The following is a 6,000-nucleotide window of genomic DNA, read 5'->3' as shown; positions in this document are numbered from 1 at the left end:
GTGGTTTGCAGACTTAAGCAACAGCAAATCGCTGACTGTATTTGCTGGACTAAGTTCTGTTCCGAAAATGGGACAAACAAGCGAAGTCTGGCAATTTCTGCTCCTTTTCCCTGGAATTGTCTGAATATCTAGCCACCTGTTCATTGGTTAAGAGTGAGAAACTGTGAAGCTGAATGTCAAAATAACATTTCCCTATGACCTTTGCCCCCTGCTTCCAGAGAAACCCTTCCATTCCATCATTAAAATAGAAAGGAAGTGAGGGGGCTGCTTTGCATGTTGGAGTTGACAGCAGGCACAGCGTCATCACCTTATTTACCCTGAGCAGCTGGAAGCAGCAGCGGCAGCTTCAGAAACATCTTTTGGGGAAAACCAGTAGTATAGTGGCAAATTTGGAAGTGCAGGCCCTTCATGTTAATCACAGCCATGCCCCCTCCCCACTTTTTTTGCTGTGGGGTTGAGAAAAAGATCCTTATTAATGCCTAGGAACCAATCAGCATGAAAGAGGAGAGCATCAGCTACTGAGAAAAGTCTTCTTTCACTCCTTTCACTCCAATCCACAGGAAAGGACAACGAAGCATGTTAGAAGACTCTTCTTAGTGGCTAACACATTCCCTTTTCATGCTGATTGGCTCATAGGTTGCTGGAGACTTAGGGACCCTGCTCACAAAAAAGTAAAGGGTCTAAGACCCTGCACAACTACAACCCTGGGGAAAACCCAACATTGGTCTTTAATCCATCAGTCGGTGTATATACATCTAACGCAGTCTGCTCAAACTGCAGCATGAGAGCTAACGGCTACTTTGATACTGAAGTGTTATAGACAAGACAGGTGGGGAAGGGATTCGATTTAGTATGCATTTTAAGGTGGACCTATCTTAATTTGCGCTTTCCAAAATAATACAAGAGCTGTAACATAGCCATACTTTGAAATTATACAATTTTTTGCAATGCAGTTCTTCAGCGGAGTAAACCAACCAGATGCATAAGGGAAGCCAGAAAGCAAGACCTGAGTGCAACCGCACCCACCCCTCCTGCGGTTTCCGACTGGTATTTTGAAGTACACTGCCTCTGACAGTGGAAGTAGAACATAGCCATTGGGGCTAGTAGCCTTTGATAGCCTTATCCTCCATGAATATATGAACATGTCTAAACCTCTTTAAACGCCATTCAAGTTGGGGACAGAACAGAGCCCTTCCCTGTAGCTTCCTTCAGTCTATCAGGAATTTCCCCTGCACAAATCCCATTGCAATGATCAGTGCTCTCATTCCAATCTGGATTTGTGTGCATTGGAAGGGACTGACAGAGGCAGAAAATCCCACAGGGCATCTCCCCTTCACTGTCAGGAAATAACAACAAGAACAATTTCTGCCATTTCACAGCTGATAAAATGGGCTAGTCTGTCTAAGGGTAGGGCTGGCCCCAGGATCTCTAGTAGAGCACTTGTTTTGCATGTGGGCGTCAAGGGTCAGCACAGCTGGGCATCTGCCAAGGTCCCACAGACCAGTAGGGGGCCGTGTCCTCATCAGGAGACCCTGGGACATGCTGCAGAGTCTTAGCAGAAAGGAGGCAACCCCCTGAACTTGCTGCAGAGAGGATTTGCATCAAGAGAGAGAAGGCAGGGGGCAATGAGAACAGTGGTGGTACCTTGTCTAAGAGCCCTTCCAAACTCTGGAGCCAAAACTGATGCAGAGGGTCCCAGGTTCAAATCCTTGACCACCATCCCCTAAAACAATCTTGTTGGCAAAGACCCATCTCTTTGGCTTGCATCCAGCTACTCAGAGTAGACTAGGGATGGGCAGATCTGTCCATTTCGGCTTCCCTCAGTTTCTCATTTTTCCAGTCTTAAATTCAGCTCTCCTCATTTTCACATCATGTTATGAAAATGAATTTTTAAAAAGTTCTCATGAGAGTTTGTCAGCGTTTTGGTGTGAATTTCTCCCACTATATGTATTTTTACCTGCAACTTCCTCTAATATACACATTGTCGCAAAGCAACTTTCTCCAATAGAATGCATTTTTTGTATGTTATTTCCCTCTAATAAATGTGTTTCAATGCACTTTTTTACCCTAGTACAGTAGTTCCCAAACATTTCTGCCCATGGACCACTTGAGGCTCTCTGATGGCCTTGAGAGAACTTAATGCTTTTTCTGCCTGTCGTAGCAATCGTAATGTGCTGTGCTTGACGCCGTGCGGTTTTTAACTGTGGCTTTATCACTTCTTTTATTTCAAATTATAATACATTAAAATACAACACAAGAAAGAAAAGAAACAGTAAACAACAGTTAAAATATTTAATGTGGAGATGCCTCGGACCACCTGAATGAAGCTTGCGGAACCGCAGCCCACAGTTTGGGAGCCCCTCCTCTAGTATATACAGTCTGGTGCACATGCGCTGGCTGGAGAAATGGGCATTGGAACATTCAGGTCATTGCTAATTACGAAGGATGGCTGCGTTTCAGACTGTGTAGTGTTTCGGAAAGCGTGAATTAGGTTAAGTTTGCCTTTCAGTGTGAACAGAATAGAACCCCCCACCCCACCTCTGGAGTCGATCCACTGAAACGAATGGGCTTCCACTAATTTCAGCGTCTCTCCTCTGCGTATGACTAATGTTGGATAGAACCTTTTGTCTGGGATCCAAGAGCCACCAGGTCTCTGACTCAACAAAAGGCAGATTTATATATGTTGAACTTTGTCCCAAGCAAGCACTGAGTGGCTGAGGTGGTTTCTTCAAATCCTCCCACAATAATCATTGTATGAGGAATTGATTACCGTGAAAATCTTATTCATCTCTCTGCCTCTGCGAGTTCATGGTGCAGTCACACCCATGTAACAATTCAAGGAAAAACTGATTTTAATTTCCTACAGATCTGAAAAGAGCCCAGAACTTGGGCAGGCAGCACATGGGCAGGCAGTACAGATGTTTTAGCACAGAGTGTCACACGCTGTCGACTGTCCACCCTCAACAGCAGTATAGTCGCTGCATTCAGCTGGAGATCCAAATCGGGCCCAAAGGCAGCCCCACATTTAAGCACATGGCCACAATCCAGTCTCGAGGTCGCCAGTGCATGGGCTACGAGCGGCCAAGTGATTCTGATCCAGATACAAGCTCTAACTGATTAAGCGAGACGTTTATCTTTTCTTTAAAGAAAAACGGATTAACAGGCAAGCACCCCTCTTTCTATTTTTATCATCTGGCTTAAATTGTTACAGCAAAAACAGATTTGTCAATGAATCAGCTATAAAGAATCCCTGGGTGAGTTATAACTCTTCTCTTTCATTCACGAAATTAAGGAGGAAAGAAATCGAAATAGCTTATCTTTGTTTTTATTGCAAAAAACTGGCCTGGAATTGTGCATTTTAAAGATACAAACGGATGAGGGATTTCTATTCCGAAGAGAAAAAATAAATAAATCTGATTTATGAATTTTTGAGTATTATATGTCTGGGACTATTTTATTTCATTTTGACGAATCTGCTTGTTCTCGATGCCACTAACTGTTTTGATGCTGTGAACTAAATTTGTTTTGCATTCCTGAACATATAAGAGATAAGGCAGGCTGTGCTGTCTACACTGTGATGTCATCAAGCTTGGAATATTAACCCCTTTGTTGCTGGAATAAGAAGTGGTTTTTTTCTTCTTCGTGGTTTTAAGAATGGCAATCAAGAAAGTGGCTGAGACCCTGGAAGTAATTATGTTTCAGAAAATAATGGATGAGATTGAGATAACGAAACAAACCCTGAGACAGGGCAGATAGGAGATGAAAATTGAATTTGGCAAAATAAAGCAGGAGCTTAAAGAAATAGGGGATTTTGTGAGAGGGGAGGTTGATGAGATCAGAGATACAACTGGACAAGCATCAGAAGATGAAAAAAGAAAAATTAAAGGGAAGATGCAAGCCCTGGAGATTGGAACAAATGTGGAACTGGAAAAAGATTTGGAGTTTATGGATATTAGAGATAAAGTTTACTGTTTGGAATTCAGCGTTGTCCTTGAAGAAATTAATGAAGATATCAGAGATAAAGTTATCAATGTCTTGGATAAACTTCTGGACTGGAATGATGTGATGGAGCTTGACATAGAAAAAATCTATGGAATTAATTACAGATATGTGACAATGGAAAAACTCTCAAGAGATGTGCCAGTGCCTTTCGTAAAAAAGAAGAACAGAGATATGAGTTTTACAACAATATTTCAGCAACACATTCAGAATTGATGGCAAGGAATTATTTGTGATGAAGGAAATTCCCATCAGACTCTTATTATATGACTATGGCTATGACAGCAAGATTATTATGGGACACTGATAATGGAAGAATGGCTACTGAAATTACTGGACCTAACAGGATTATTATGGGTGCAAGGATGGAAGATGGAAGATGGAATTAACACTGATAATGGAAGAATGGCTATTGAAATTATTGGACCTAATAGATTTGATGAGATGGATTAATTGACATGCTTATTTGGAGAAAAATCGATAGATATATTTCTCAAGGAGTTGAAACCTCTCTTTGACTTTTTGTGGAAAGAATAAAGTGATGTTTATGAGATTTGATGATTAATTAAGATAACCACTGGAGGAAAGTGATTTTGTAATATAATTTAAGAGACAGGTTTGTTATATATTGTAGACCTATAACTGATCTGCGACAAACCGGAAGTCAACATTTTATTTTATTGTTTAATTTGTATTTTTGTTTTGTTTTGTTTTGTTTTTGAAAATTTGAATAAAAATTAATTATAAAAAAAAAACAGATACAGCCGTGGCTCAAGATCACTGATAAAGGGCACCCCTAGTCCCTCAGCAGTTTAAATAAATCGTTCTCTGCTTGTGGCAGCGCTGGGGGACCTCTGGCCCTCGGTCCTGGTTAGTCCTGGCCGGGGTCCCAGTTAGTCCTGCGAGACTGTTTCCCCCAAACCATAGCCACCTGCTCCATACCTGATATCGTGTGTGATGTACAACTAAGGACTTGGCTGGGACCTCTGCCAGTCCACAGAGACAAAATGTTCATTTACAGTTGGGCTTCAAAGGAGCTCACTCTTAGCACCCATCAGCTGGTCTTTGAAGTTCTTTGAAGGCCTTGCCTGGCATCATCATGACATCAGTTGATTGGCAGGTGGGTGGGCCTGCTCACTTGTCAAAGCTGGCCTGTGGGGGTGATCCAGCTCCCCACTCCTGATTAATGCCATATGTCTTATTTATTGTTTATCACACCTTCCTTCCAAATTGCTCAGCGTGGCATCAAGTGGTTTTTTCACATTTTAGCCTAACATCTTTCTGAGGAAAGGTTCAGCTGAGGGACTCTGCCCGATGAAAGCTTTCTGCCTATGCATGGATTTGTATTCTTGTCTTCTCCATGAAAAGTTACGCTTTGAATGATCAAGGGGCGAAAAATGCCTCAAAATTGGAGTATTTGAACTAACCATCAGAGTTTCTACCAATTTCAAGAAATGCAGCTATGCAGTTCTATCAGATGAAGAAGTTTCAGAAAATGCTACCTCCACAGTCGGAGGCAGGATGCCTTTGAATGGCAGTTGCTGGGAATCACAAGTGGGCAGAGTAGCTGTTGCGTTTAGGTCCTGCTTTTGGACTTCCCATTGGGGCATCTGGTTGACCACCATGAGAACAGCATGCTGGACTACTAGTTGGGCCATTGCACTGATCCAGCAGGGCTCTTCTGAAGTTCTTTTGTAACTTCACACAAATGAACACGGTGTCGTTCCTACGAGCAAAAAGAACAGGGCAGATCCTCCATAGCTTTTCCTCCGTTTTGTGAATCAAATCCACTTTGCTGTCAGAGGTAAGGCACACAATTACTAGCTAATTATTCTACTTGGAGAGTGTTGGTCATTACTCAAGGGCCAATTGGCTCAGCAACCTAGGAGCGATCAATCACTTCCCACAGCTTAATTACCACATCATAACTTTACAAGCTGGATTGTATTGATTTCAACAGCAACGTAGCTATTTTTGGCCCTAAAATCTTTCCCGCCTGTC

Source organism: Rhineura floridana, chromosome 17 (assembly GCF_030035675.1).
Source record: "Rhineura floridana isolate rRhiFlo1 chromosome 17, rRhiFlo1.hap2, whole genome shotgun sequence".
Classification (NCBI taxonomy): domain Eukaryota; kingdom Metazoa; phylum Chordata; class Lepidosauria; order Squamata; family Rhineuridae; genus Rhineura; species Rhineura floridana.
Note: the sequence above shows the minus strand (reverse complement) of the source record.